This window comes from Macrobrachium nipponense, chromosome 41 (assembly GCF_015104395.2).
Source record: "Macrobrachium nipponense isolate FS-2020 chromosome 41, ASM1510439v2, whole genome shotgun sequence".
NCBI classification, from domain to species: domain Eukaryota; kingdom Metazoa; phylum Arthropoda; class Malacostraca; order Decapoda; family Palaemonidae; genus Macrobrachium; species Macrobrachium nipponense.
The window spans coordinates 40,432,336-40,447,337 of NC_061102.1; the positions used below are offsets into that span (position 1 = coordinate 40,432,336).

General features: G+C 36.0%; 1 protein-coding gene across 5 annotated transcripts in view; it reads left to right on the top strand.

The window, feature by feature from the left end:
* The first annotated feature begins 4,978 nt into the window (after positions 1-4,978).
* Positions 4,979-15,002, top strand: part of LOC135212719 (unconventional myosin-IXAa-like) — a 371,838-nt gene continuing 361,814 nt past the window's right edge. For 2 of the 5 annotated variants that reach the window (XM_064246413.1, XM_064246417.1), the window contains exon 1: positions 4,979-5,122. The gene's annotated coding sequence lies outside the window, so the exon portion shown is untranslated. Of the gene's footprint in view, positions 5,243-7,145; positions 7,166-7,349; positions 7,453-15,002 lie in introns of those variants that run through there. The other 3 variants (XM_064246414.1, XM_064246416.1, XM_064246415.1) reach the window with 3 other exon arrangements.

Sequence of the window (15,002 nt, forward strand, 5' to 3'; positions counted from 1 at the left end):
CAGTTCTTGTACATTTGAACGACTTGATATTAACCTTTTTGGTTTCCATCTTATCTTAGCTATACTTGCAACCTAATCCGCACGAATACACACATCTTAGCTTTGAAGTAAGTCCACCGTTTTTTCATCATCATCGCCTTAAAGTAAAACGCCACTCATGTCTTTCCTGTGCTTTATCTTCCACAAGTCTCCACGCATCTCCAACCTCATAGCTCCTAGCTCTCTTCCAATTACGTCTTCTTACTGCACTGGTGTCCAGAGGAGCCCAGTTGACACTTTCATGCACTATTCACCTTTTTTTCCGCCATATGAAATAATTTCTCATGGTTTTTGCTGCAAAACATGTAGACCTCAGATGTTGCTGTAACCATAATACTGGTTGTAAGAAAGCCACCCTTCAAGCTTACTCAAAAGTTTGATCCAATATTTTGCCTTAGAATTCGATTTACCCATTAGAGCCGGAAATATAGCAACCGATGTATTGCATTTCAGGCCAAAATCAGTTCTACTGTATCAGATGTAAAATCTATTCAGATACTTGACTTTTAGACAACCGTCCAGCCCTCTCTGTCAGTTGTGTAATTGACCCGCCCCTTTAAGGATTCCAGGAACGATTATTGCCATGATAAAACAATTCCATCAGTCAGCTCTCACGTTAGCCACACGTATTGAAATCTTTCATTTTTGCCCCCCCCCCCCCCCCCCCCCCCCCCCCCCCCCTTTCTCTCTCTCTCTCTCTCTCTCTCTCCTCTCTCTCTCTCTCTCTCGTCGGCACACTGTGATTACCCAACAAACAAAGCTGGTTGTTATGTCCTGATAAACAATTATTCCTCTCTGAAAACATCGGCAATATCCGCGACCTGTTTAAACGTAGAACCATTGAGTGTTAAAAGACAAACTTTTCCGTGATTATTTAATTTACTGGGCAATCGGTTACAGCTGCTGACGATATAGTATGCGAGTCTGTGTTTATGTGAACAGTCTTTTGTAATCGCCAAATAGGGATGATGGAATCGTCCAGTGAACAGTTATCTTTAACATGATCTTACTGGAGGCGTTAACTATAAAATAATGACGTTTATGGTAGAATGACCAGGTCCAAGAAGAACTGTGCGTTATTCATAAGACTTCCTCATCATTTCTCATCCATGGTTATCGATTTATCAAATGGGCTCACTACAGAATATACTTCCCGTAATTTTGGTGTCAGATGAAGGACACCCACTGGACAAACATTGGTTAATAAACAATAGTAGAAAACGTTCAAACAAGATGCCCTTGACATTTTAATGTAGTAATTCTAATTTTACGCAGTTACTATAGATTATTATATATTAATATATGCTATATATATATATATAGATATATATATATATATTATATATATATATATTTTTATCTATATATATATAATTTATATTAATATATAATAATATAATATATCTAATTATATATATGTGTGTGTGTGTGTGTGTGTGTGTGTGTGTGTGTATTGAGCAATAATTATACTTACATTAACATGTCAAAGGCATCTTATTTGAACGTTTCGTGCTGTTGTCCCCTGCCAACTAAGGAACCCAGCGGTGCACGGGCCCTTAATATATTCACGTCACATTGTTTATTGTGACATCTTTTTCAAATTAATTTGGTTATGATTGCCAACTTCCCTACGGGTTGCCCTAACCCAGATTTCTACACCTCCCATATCCTGCACTGAACAACCATTTCATATGAGACTAATTCAGTCCTAGCCATTCCCATTAGAGAGTCATCTGTCTACATTGATTGCTAAGACTTCTCTCTCGCCTGTCTCGCAGTATATGATTTGGTGCCATGGAATACCTAAAATTATTCTAAAACATTCTTCCAAAAAGTCAGAAACTTTTCATTTACTCTGGAATAACCACATCAAGATTACGTCCATGTATATATCGTTTATGATCCAACCAGTAGGGCATAGATGGCTCTATGAATACTCTGTAATGTCGACTCTAAGTACTATCCTCATTTATGCATTGAATGAGTAAATGTCCCCTCCAACCCTTAATACTGGGAAACACACATCATGTGTTTCTCTGCCAAAGAGACCCGGTAGTTATTACAATACTACTGGGATTGAACATTCAAAATACTTCGTGCACTTTACATGCAGAGCCGAATTGCAAGTGGTAAGCAAAATGGAGCCAAACCACCGGAAATAGAAAACGCACTCACTGCAAACGGACAAGAGCATACCAAATTATTTCTTAGGTGAGGATGTAGAAAAAGAGTGGGTCCCTTATTTTACAAATTCAAAGGCAGTTTATGATGTTCTCTTGGTCCAAGAGGGAGGATAGAAGAACGTTTGAGGAAGGAGAAGAGCTGGGTGTTGGAATTCAAGTCAGTGTGTGTTAAAGAGGAATGAAGGCCTCGGACATTAAAATATAAAAATGACAGATGCTATAATTCTCCATTAAGGCTGAAATCTGATGGCAAATATGTTTATGCACATATAGATAAAGAAAAAGTTTCGAAGCCAGTTAACTCTGATATTTACTCCCTCCACACATGGCCATTAAGAGACAAAAAAAAAGAACCAACACGCTAATGAATCTAGCAACGATGAAAAAGTAAGCAAGAGACTAAGGAGAGAGAAGCAATCTGCTTGAAAAGCTAAGATGACTCCAAGCATGGCGGTAAAGTTTGGACATTGTTCACGACAGATTTCTTTCGGGTCAGGTTCCACAAAGAATAGCTTTAAGGGAGATATCCAGGCGGACTCGAGAGCGATGTTGCTTTTTTAAAACGCCAGATGAGCCACACGCGAAGTTAGGAGGCGAATTGTACAGAAAAGATGGATGCAAACGCCTGAAAAAGTAGTATGTGATTCCATAGGGGCAACACGCATCTTGATTTATGACACCCTTCAAGAATCATTGGCCATTCTTAAGCGTAAAATGACAGTTCAGAGGAGCCATCTCTGTCAACGAACAATATGTGTTAGATAAACAAGAAGCTACTGTCATCAGATTCACAAGTATGGGTGCAATACAGGTACCTTGTAGATGACAGTTATTGACGTTAAGGATAGCAATGACTGTTCAGACAACTCACTTATGCAATCTGTATGAATGCAGGTGCACAGATCAGTTTGCGTGTACTTAAGGTTAATTGCATAATTGCATAGGTTTGATTATTCATCATTTTGTTTTGAACCCCGTTTGTGTCGTAACTGAGATATTATTAAAGGTCTCTCAGACACCTGAATTATATAGTAGGCTGCGGATTAGGTTAAGGCGATACCGCACAGAGTGCAGCTTTACGTGGCTCGATTATATATATATATATATATATATATATATATATATATATATATATATATATATATATCTAATTTTTCAAAACCTATATTTAAGAGAGAGAGAGAGAGAGAGAGAGAGAGAGAGAGAGGAGAGAGAGTAGTAAAGTTTGTAGTTTCAGTATAAAATCTGTAAATTGCTTAGAGCTACTATTTTTCTTTATCTGAGGAAGCTAATGTTTTACATGTTATACAGATTACTTGAATTCCCTCTAATAATGGGCGTATTGTCTTTTCAATGAGTAAACTTTCTTGAAGTTACACTTCACTGGAAAGGCGTGGACTAACTTTTCCTCCTTGAAAGGCGCTGTATGACGACATTGAGTGTTTTGTTACTTCTTGTAGCTGTGTGAAGAAAAACAAATCTGTGTAACTCCACGTACAATTTTATTAAGGCTTCTCTCTCTCTCAGAAAGAGAGAGAGAGAGAGAGAGAGAGAGAGAGAGAGAGAGAGAGAGAGAGAGAGAGAGAGAGAGAGAGAGAAGGTGGGGGGAAGCTGTGGTAAAAGGCCCATTTATTTTTGTAATTAATACTGATAACAACATGGGGTATGTGTCCGCCGTTCCTGTTGCGTTGCTAGGGGTAACAGCATTCTTGGCACACATGCAAAAACTATCAGGATTCGTGTTATGCGCCAGTCACCCGAAAGAAAGAACGAAGAAAAGAAAAAAATAATTGTTTACCGCTTCTGCTCTAACACCATGTCAGTTGCGTCGTTTGTCTCATATCTTACATTATTAATTTGGCTTTTATTGCCAGACCAGTCACATAAAATGGAGTATAGAAAAAAAGAAAGCGAGTGCCCGACTGACAAACAGTGTCATCGGGAGTATGGAGTTAAAGAAGAACACCGCCAGTTATGAACATTACATGGTCTAGTCTTAAAAAATGGGGGGAGCGTTCGTGTTAGTCGGCAAACTTTCTGAACCAACTAAATGTTATCATCTCTCCTTTATTGTAATAACTAAAATGATTATCAATGATTTAGAAGTGTAGGTACACTGAGTGGAGATGACTGCACAGACGAAGATTTATGACATGCTGATGCACCAAAAGGAAATCCCTCGTGACAGGAAGCCGTATTACGCTCACCTTAAAGTAATGCCCAGAGACCGCACTTTTGTGATAGCGTAGTCCGCCACACCCAACTCCTAGTGGTGTGTCCCTCCCCACTTACACACATAATCGGCATCTACACGCGAAGAACAAAACTTGCATCTCGTTTAGGGTATTTTCTTGCATCTCGTTTAGGGTATTTTCATTCTGAATCGTGATGGGTCACGACAAACTACACCTCGTATTTGGCTATGACACATTGAATCATCGTCTTATGTCAAATTTAATCGTTTTGTCATAATCTTATTAACGTTGTTGTATAGATTATTATGTTGATAGTGGGATATGAATAGGGAATGCGTGCATCTGAGAGATTAGATATCACATTACTAAACTTACTGCTTTTATTTCATAAACACAGCTGATAAAAATTAATATTGGCGGTCTGCCACTTTAATTTGAAAGGAAAAATCAGAAAAGAGAATGATCAACATTTCTTATGTGGAATTGTTAGAAAGAAGACTGTTGGGAAAAGTAAACAAAAATGAATGCATGGGAAAAATAACTATAATTTGAAGGGTAGTGACGGATATTTGGCTGTGAGGCCGGTAGATGGCAGCATGCGGTAGTTTACTCGGGAGCACCGTTAAAGACTACTGCTATGTCAATCGCTTCCTCGTTTTACAGCAAATTTCCCTGTTTATCGTACATTTACGCTATAAGTGAATGGTAAATGAAGTATTTAATCATGATATGCGTTAAATGGAATGTGTAACCAGTCCTGTAATGGCCTTATGGATGTGAAAATGCGAATCGTCTTCAGCCTAAGAAGCAACAAGTGAAAATATGGTGAGAAGAGAATTAAGAAAATAAGGATATCTTAAGTCAGTTAAGAAAACTTTTAGTTAAAAGTGATTTGGAAAATAGAAGTGTATGTATTATCACACTGGTGAAATTTGGTGCCTAATAAATACTGGGGAGGCATTAATATAAAAAAGGAAAATGTGAGGTGGTGGCGATGTGAGTGCGTGTGTGGAACCGTATTGTCTTCGGAGGAGTTAACCGCCGTCTTCTTGTGTAGTTTTGTTTATTTTAATTATGTCATTTGAGTCGAGGGGAGAGGTTTAGGCTTAACCTTTTAGAATGTTTAGACCATAGCGCCATGTTTTTGTGTCAAAAGTATGATATTACTGTACATTTTGATGAGAGTTCGTAGATTTTATGGTTTGGATTTCCGTCGGAAATTAGTAGTTGGTTTCAAGATAGAGGCTTCCGTAGCCTAAGCATGACTGTTAAGCCTTGGCATGAACTACCTAGTCAGTTTGCATGTCAGAGGCGGTAAAACGAAAATTAAAGCTTACATGTTGCACATATCTTAATATGATTCAGCAAATGATTATTATTCTAAGAAATTTTGATGCGTTTTGAACAAATTGACGTAGTAGTAGGAACCTGAATGTCAGAAGTGTTTCGTTGATTCGGATTATTCCCCGCCCCCTTGACATCTAGCTAGTACCTAATTTGGACGTCCGTGTGGAACTGGGCTGTTTAGGTATGTTGGGAAAAATGAAAAATAAATTACCTAAGAATGGCTTAGCCCTATTATTGCATGAACACAGCATTAGCTACAGTTAACCTAACATAAACCCTCTTAACTTGAATGGACCTGGAGCACCATAAATTGTTATGTTGCGGTTTAAATATTATTGATATTGCCTTTTAAGTTATTACGCATCCATTGGTTTTAGATGGCATAGCCTAGCCTAATTTCATACCATAAACTCATGTTGAATTTTCCCAAACTAACTTGAAATGGCTTAAAGCACCTTCAAAAAGAAGTCAACCTGCGGCAGTGGTATATTCAGTGGGGAACAGGCTTATTCGGACCTTGGCTGATTCGGACCTTTATCCAGGCTTACTCGGACCTTCATATGATTGGCCGATTTTTTTGTGCAGTTTTACTTCCTGAACAAGAATTTTAAGTAATATTTATTCGGACGACTGTAATTAACCCCCAGGGGCTTGTACTAAACACGGTGAAATACATTTGACGCCCCAATTCCTGGTGGCTTCCGTATTCGCAGGGATGTACGATGCGGAATGCTTATATAGAAATACCCATTGCTATAATATAAAATTATTAGTATGGGTCCAAATCAGCCTAGCAAATGGTCTGAATCAGCCAAGATTAAGGTACGAATCAGCCACGGTCCGAATCAGCCAAGGTCCGAGTAAGCCTGCATCCATTCAGTGATACGTCATTGTCCAAATATAAAATTAGGCCTATATACATAATGTTTACTTGTGTTCATGTTAATTTCAGATTAAATTTAGAGATGTGGGGGGAGGGCAATAAGTTACCAAAAAAGTGCAAAGGAAATTAAGGTCATTGCATTATAAATATATCAATATATTGGAAAGGCACTTTTTGATTCAGACTTTTATTATCGTCAGTTTGCAAAAAGTTTTACGGGGTTTTGTTAACCTTTTTTTATGCCTTAGAATATACCTTGCAGTTCCTCTTCTTTGCAACAGTATCTAGAACACAAAAAATTACTTGATTTTCATACATCAACAGCAGGATCACTGCCATAGTATTTTCACATAGGGAAGTAGTATTCCTTGGCAAAAGGAACAGAAACTAAAGATTCTGGAAGTGAAATCAGATTCAGTGATTCCAAGGAACCTAAAATTCTGTGACCCCAACACCAATTAGCAGACTAAACACAGTAGGACTTGAGAGAAGAAGGGCACTTACACATTATTACCTAGGTATGTAACATGTAAGAATGATAAAATAAATGTCTAAGTTGTAGGTCAAGCCTCTAGATTGGCTAGTTTACATCTGTAAAGCAAGACTGTTGTTTCAAGTAAAATTGGATGCATTGTATACATATACATAGTATTTTGATTTTATGGCTTAGAATTTTTGCTTTGCATTAGAACAGCTTCATGCCTGGGTAAAGTAGCTGTTATTTGAGCTACCTAGAAAACTAATGAAACTGGAAGGCTGGTAATGCTGTTAAGACAATGGCACCCCATAGCTACGTGTGACATTGGTAAGTACTGCAATAGAAATATATATCATTGACTTATGTTGAAGTTGTTAGTAAGAAGATTGACCAAGTGTAGCATATAAAACTGAGCTTCAACTTAGAAAATTATAGTTATATATATGGCTCCATATTTTATAACTATAAAGTTGCGAATGGATATTGTAGGCAAAAGTTATTGTGGAGACCATGCTAGAAACAAAAACATTACAAAAACAACATAAGTAATTGAGGGCAGCTTTTAGGATAAAATCATGCTCCATTATTACGTGGTTTCACTTTTTAGATATCAGCTTTTGTACAGTTAAGGTGTAGGCTAGCCCAGCCTTGTTGTTTGAGACTAATCCAGAAATTATGGTAGGCTAGATTGGCTGTGTTGGGTTAGCTCACAGTAATTAGTAGTATAGTCAAGTTTCATTAGTAGTGTACTATAAAATTTGGGTCTGTTTGCCTTAGACTGTTTTGCAGTTATATTGGAAAGCAATTCCTTTTACACCTTTTTTCTTTGTAATATTATGCTGCATCAGTCACATAGCCTAACTTATAGTTTTTGATAGTGTAGCTGCTGTTTGTCCACAAAGGAGTTTTGCAGGGCTCCATATTGTTTTCTGTCAAAGGTTTTTGTCTTTTAAAACCTGTTTGATCATACCTTGACCTTCTTAACCGAAATTTGTTAAAACAGTAGCACTAGCTAAAACAAATGTAGTTGTGTGAGATGATTATAGTAGCATAGCCAATTTTGACTGGTCATCCATATAGACAATCTAGTAATACTGTATGTGAACAAATAGTGTAAATATCTAAGTGTTGTTGTGTAATAGAGTGAGTTCTTTGAAAATATTGAGAGTGAAATGTACAAACCTACAAGAAATAACATGTATGAAAAGTGTTAATGAACCATAAACAAGTGGATTATCCTGCTTGAAGAAAATTCTTATCCTGCATTGACAGTATATATATATTGTATAACCTTTTCGAAGTGCCCTAGTCTGACAAATACAATTGTATTCAAAATTTAGCTGATTGTGAGTGGTAATTTGCAAAGAAAATGAACTTAAGTATTTAAATTCTATTTCAAGATTATAAACTATTTGTCTTAAAGAAAAGTTGAATAAGTTAAAAGTCATTTGCATCTCTGAAGCATGTAAGAGGATACCAAAAACTTTTGTGTATTGTATATTTTACATCTAATCCTGATGTCTTTATTCTTTTACCTATTATGGATGAACATTTTGTTGCGTAGAGCCATATATTAGCCTATGTGAGACCTGTCCTGTCAGTTTAGCAAAGTATGTAAATGCACAGGCATGCTCAGAATTGATGCTACGTGACAGCATTTGATTTTGTTCAAAACTAACAAACATGCTACATATTTATTTCTTAATTGAATGCGAGAACTCATTTATGATGCAAAATAAAGCCATAGTATGTTGCTTATAACAAAATTTTGGAAACGTGACAAAAAATGTTCAAAACTTTCGATCACTCACCGCCGATGCATTCAACAACAAAAAAATACTTCGTCAGCCTAGGTTCAAGCGTTAAACATAAGAAAAATCATAAAAAGTTTTCATAACATTATGATATAGCCTATTGGCTTTAATTAGAACCATAAAATTTGTAACAGTTTGTTGATTAATTATACCCATCAATACTGAAAAAATATAGGTAAATAAATATCAAAATAATATTGTAGCTAAATTGCGCTCACTGATATCAACTAGTGGCGGGGCCTTTGTGATGCAACTATAGTACTTGATTAGCGGCAAAGTGAACTACAATGCACCTGGTAAATAGGCCTGCAATGAATAGAGACAATGAAATCATATGGAAAATATTAATTTTATATATATTTATTATTATTATAGGTATACATATTTTACATAGTCATAAAAAATATATAATGTTACTTGTGAGATATTTTTTCACTTCAAAAATAGTGACTCACAGTATTAGCTAATGTTCTTTGCTGTTACACCTATTTTAATGCCAAGATTTTGTTCCCGGGCCTTGGCTTGTTAATTTTCTTTACTTGCTAAATATGTATATATTAGCCTATACCAAGCAGTCACATTTCTATGATTGAATCAATTATACGTCAAAATCAAAGAGAAGGGCTTTCAAGAAAATATTTGTCAGTAAAAAAAAAAGTTTCATAATCCTTTGCATTATCACTAATAAATATTTAGGTTAATAGCTGTCTTCCTGGTATAATTTAAAGAATCATCATCTTTTATTCTTCAGTTCTTCAAAGAACAGGTAACATCTTTAAGTAATTCCTTTAGTTAACAGGACTACATCTGAGAAACCTGAGATTATTTTTGTTAGACTTATGAATCATTTTGCAACATACAGGCAGCTTGACCACAGCCAAAAATTTCAAAAATCAAAGAAAACTTTATGTAATATGTATTCCTATTTTGAAAATATTATGACCGTCAAGCTTATTAGGTCTAGGTCTATTGTGTTATATGTTGTAGAGATAGTTATGGAGACCACTTCAAGTAGCAAGGTAAGCGTGCAGGCATTGATGAGATTGCTAACCTTATCGCACTGTGCTTTGAGTTGAACAATGAAAAAAAATTACATTCATGTCATTTAGATTAAAAATTATACGAGTTATATACTTGTGTATTCGCAAACTTATCATCATGTATAACATTGGAAATAAAAGAAAAATGGCATGTCAAGAATACAGGCAGTCCCGGGGTTATGATTGGTTCGGCTTACGACGTTCCGAGGTTAAGGCACTTTTCAATTATATTCATCAGAAATTATTTCCAGGGTTACAACGCTTACAATGCTCATCTGGCAGAAGAAATATGACACCAAAAATGCAAAATAATCAATATTTGAAGGTTTTTTTATGAGAAATGCAATAAGAATGCAGTTAACATAGTTTTCAATGCACCCAAAGCATTAAAAGTAAGGTTTTCTTAGGATTTTTGATGATGTTCCAGCTTACAACAATTTCTGGGTTACAACGCGTCTCAAGAACGGAACCCCCGTCATAACCCGGGGACTGCCTGTATATAGTATAGGTATATAACAATTGTTAATGGAATATTCACAGACATGTAGTATGTATACCTAGTATCTTTTGTAGGCAGTGATTTTATGTCGTGAAAAATTAAGAACCCTGAAATTGGTGCATATTTGTGCCAAAGATAATCAGAAATGAACCCTTGGAATCAGTTTTCTAATTATATTTACCATGGTGCTACTCCACTCATATTTTTGAATGAATTTTCCAATTTTACATTCGTAAACATTGCCACTCATTACTACTATCATTGTTGCAAGTGTCATTTATGAAGTGTTTAGGGTTTGATTGGATAGGCGTACAAATGTGAGGGATTTTTGTCTGGTAAGATAGAGGAGGTGATACTTAGTGAAATTACAGCAGACACAGAGTTCCATACATATTAAATTATTGTAAAAAAAAAAAAGAAGTTGTAATTTTTTTCAAAAAAATCTCTGAAAACTATTGTTGTCCTTTTGTAGACAGGTATGTTACAGCATATTCTGAGAAAAGTGTTAAGTTCCTTTCAGAAAAAATCTTCAGTTCTTGAACATAGCAGAAAGTTGTCATTACATATTTTTGTCCTTGTACAGAGTTGTTCATTCAATCAGAATATAAACACAAGTATCAAAATATAAACACAAGTATCAAAATATTCAGTTATACGTATAGAGACATGACCAAATTTACCCTGGACAGTAAAGCAGCATTCATAACCAACAGGAATATATCGGTATTTTCTGAAATTTAGGGGAAAATGAAATATATGAAAATATATTAATTCCGAAGTAGTTAATTAAATATTAAAGGACATTTGTGGCTTGATGCGTATACGTATATGAATCACGGCGATGTGGTAAGACTCAATATGGCTACGTGCAACAAAAGCACTACAAAGTTGTCTAGGTCAAGGTAGGTTGATGCCGACTCTAAAACAACAAATACCGAGCACGACAGGGATTTTATAGGTGAGAGGGGGTGTTAACTTATACCTCTTATGATAGCCTTGTGATTTAAAGTGCTTCACTGTATATCCTGAATTCTTGGTTCTGTGGTTCGTGCCCATGAGCCGAGGAATTGCTTATCAACTAAAACGTTCCCCTTCTGTTAACATATATGAAACCGAGGTAGAGCGAATTAGATATTAAAGCACATTTCTAGCTTAATGCATATATATATATATATATATAATATATATATATATATATATATATATATATATATATATATATATATATATATATATATGATATATATATATATAATTTATATATAGCCTATATGTTTACTGTTATTATATTGGGTAATTCCAGAGGACAATCAGGAGAAATTGTGAAAATTAAAAAATGTATTCAATGATATAGTTTTATTATATGCATTAGGTTATATTTATTAAGATGAAATAGTTTTACCACCTTTTCAGACTTATGTACAGATCAGTTCTGGCCAAATCCCCCCCCCCCCCCCCCCAACAATTCTTGGCTATTTTTGTATCTAAAGTTGAAATACATAGTAGGCTAAATAATAGGCCACAATCAGGCCAGTAGAACCATATCAACCAACTTACTTTCAAATAGGTGTCCAGTTTTGAGATTTTTTTTTTTTTTTTTTTTCTCTCACACTGCCAAAATCTTTCAAAGTAAGTAGCTTCAGTAGTGCGTAATAATATAGGCCAATTTTTGCTTCATAATTACAGTACTTAGTCTTACTTTGTTTACATTGTGATAGTACCGTGTTCATTTGCAATGTTAGACTGCCAGAAGTACATCATACTAGCATAATGGGCGTAATGTCTGTCTGTCATTCAATCACGGCTAAACGGCTGGTCAGATGAGCATGAAACTTGGCAGGGTTATGGTGGGGACCCCTAAGATGGTTTGTAATGGGATTTCATCCAACTTACTCCCCTCCTTTGTAGGGGGTGGGGGTGAGAAGGGATTCCCTGAAACGGAGCTGTTTCTGGCCGTGAAACGAGGCTGGTTATTCCCGTAGACTTAGTTACTTTACGATTTTTCATACATAATTTCTGTACAACTTCCCCGGAGAAAGTCGCGAATATTTCAGCTCGGACACAATAGAAGATGAAAGTTATCATCAATATCCGCAAGATTTTTTTAATAACTTAATTGGGACTGCCAGTGCACAAAATAACGTTGAAGAAGTACTACTCGGTAATGTTGCTTCGGAATTTCGATCCTGCCAATGGACTTAATAAAAAAGAAACTGATAAGTTCCTACTTTCTACTCTTTTTTTGAAGACACAGGATCATAAGAGCATTTATCAGTAGCCATAACGCACTGACATACAAGTTGCATCTTTGCAGTAACATAATGAAAAGAAAGATACTTTATTATTCGTATCACCGTGCAAAGGAATTGACAAAGAAACGAACCAATCAAGATCCCTGTTCCGTTAAATGAAAGTCACCGACACGAGAGAGAGAGAGAGAGAGAGAGAGAGAGAGAGAAGAGAGAGAGAGAGAGAGAGAGAGAGAGAGAGACTATTTGTGTAATCGCCCTTATTTAAATATTGCTGAACAAATAGTACATATAAATTTTTCACTTCTGCACCCGTATTTTATCATCCATTGTAGATGGGTAAGTTTGCTATTATTGAAAATTATTTCTTATGTTACTGGTTTAGGAACAAAATTTCTCAAGGAAAAATGTAGATTTTATCCAAGCGCAGAAATTCGTATGATTCCTTTCATCAGTAGGTACTGACTGGTGGCCTTGTGCTTCCTGACTAGCCTAGAGAAACATTACATCATAGTATAGTTGCAGTTGTACAATATTACATTATATTTATATGTAGCATTTTCATTTAGTAGTGTTGCATTAGATTTTGCATTCGCTCTTGGATCAGACTCATTCAGTACTTTACAAAAGGTATTTAATATGTTAACAAAATGTGTGCCATCTGGGTTGTGCCTATAGGGTTTTCCTGGTCGTTACAGTTCCTGCTGGGCCGAAGGGATTTCAGTCCAACTTGGTATCAGGTACAAAATTAGATCACCTCGCATAGGTACATGTATTTGGTTTATTTGCCATTGAGGGAATTTGTACTTCACCCATGCATGATGTCAGGAGGCAGTCAGCTGTGTCGTTAAGAACCATAATTTTTGTTCTTCTGAATCTCACATATTGGCATGTTTCTAGATCAGTGGTGGTCAGGGGATAGATAAGTAGGGGAGGTATTTCCGCAACAGTAAACTACTACTCCAAGATTGTTCGATTTTAATGTCATTTCTTGGTCAGTTGCATTAAATGCTTATAGAGTTGTAAAGTCATCTGAATCAAACATCGACAAAGATAATTAAAACCGAAAAATCCGCTGACTAGACTAAATCCCTAGCAATTGTTTAATAGTGCAATTTTACCCTCTCTTTCATAGCTCTGTACGTTTAGTAAAACTTCTGCTGAGATGTGAATATTTTAAGGATATGTCGCTGGAACAAGTACATACAGTACATATTTCAAAACCCCAAGTCATGTTAAATCATTTAGAAATGGCTGTCATACTTTTCAAGTAGAATAACTGAATTTAAGAGTATGTACTCACAAGAGCAACTGAAGTTCTCTAGTCAATATGTGAAGCTAAAGGTAACTTTGTCTTTGTTTTTAACTAAATAGTTTATGTCATAGGACATATGTTGCTTTGGCATGAATGAATATAGTCATTGTTTTTTTTGACATGGAGTCATCTTTTCCCTTTGTGAGGTTAGGCCAGACATGGAGTGAGTTTTCACTTTTTTTTTCTGTGCTCATATGAGCATATGTAGCTTCATAGCTCTTGTCTTTTTTTATTATTTTCTATAGATGTGTTCATCGTACTACAGTAACAGTAATATGTATAGTATAGGCAGTCCGCGGTTATCGGCGAGCTCAGTTAATGGCAATCCGGTTTTATGGCGCTAGTCCAGCACCATAAAATCAGTGAGTTATGGCACCATAACATTCCTAACCGATGCACCAGTAACTGGTTATTGGTGCTTTTAACCGGTTATCAGCGCCATTAACTGGTTAATGGCGGTTTTCGCTTATCAGCACCCCACTGAGAATGGAACCCCTGCTGATAAGCAGGGACTGCCTTTACTGCTGAAGAAACAGCCCAGTGGGAAAAACTGTCTGCGAAGCCCAGCACTACAAACAACATTAACATTACTGTATGGTAATTATGGAGTTGTCTGAACCTTGCTCCACCCATCTGTGATTGATTAATTGCCAAACAAACAGACCAGCAATGTGAATGAAATGATCTTGTTACCACCCTAGTATGATCCTAGTATGATCATATCTGCTCTGAACACATACACTGAGATTGTAGACCAGCAACAGAATAACATTTGTGATTGTTCATTTACATAAAGAAAATTGTTAGTTTTTTATGTCTGACACCAGATTCATCTTTTAAGAAAACTAACCAAGAAACAAAATAGTGATGGTAAAGTGGCCTGACTGGGAGGTATAAATAACATTATCACAGCCTGAAAGTTTTCCAAAGAGCATGGAGAGAACTCATATTACATTGTCA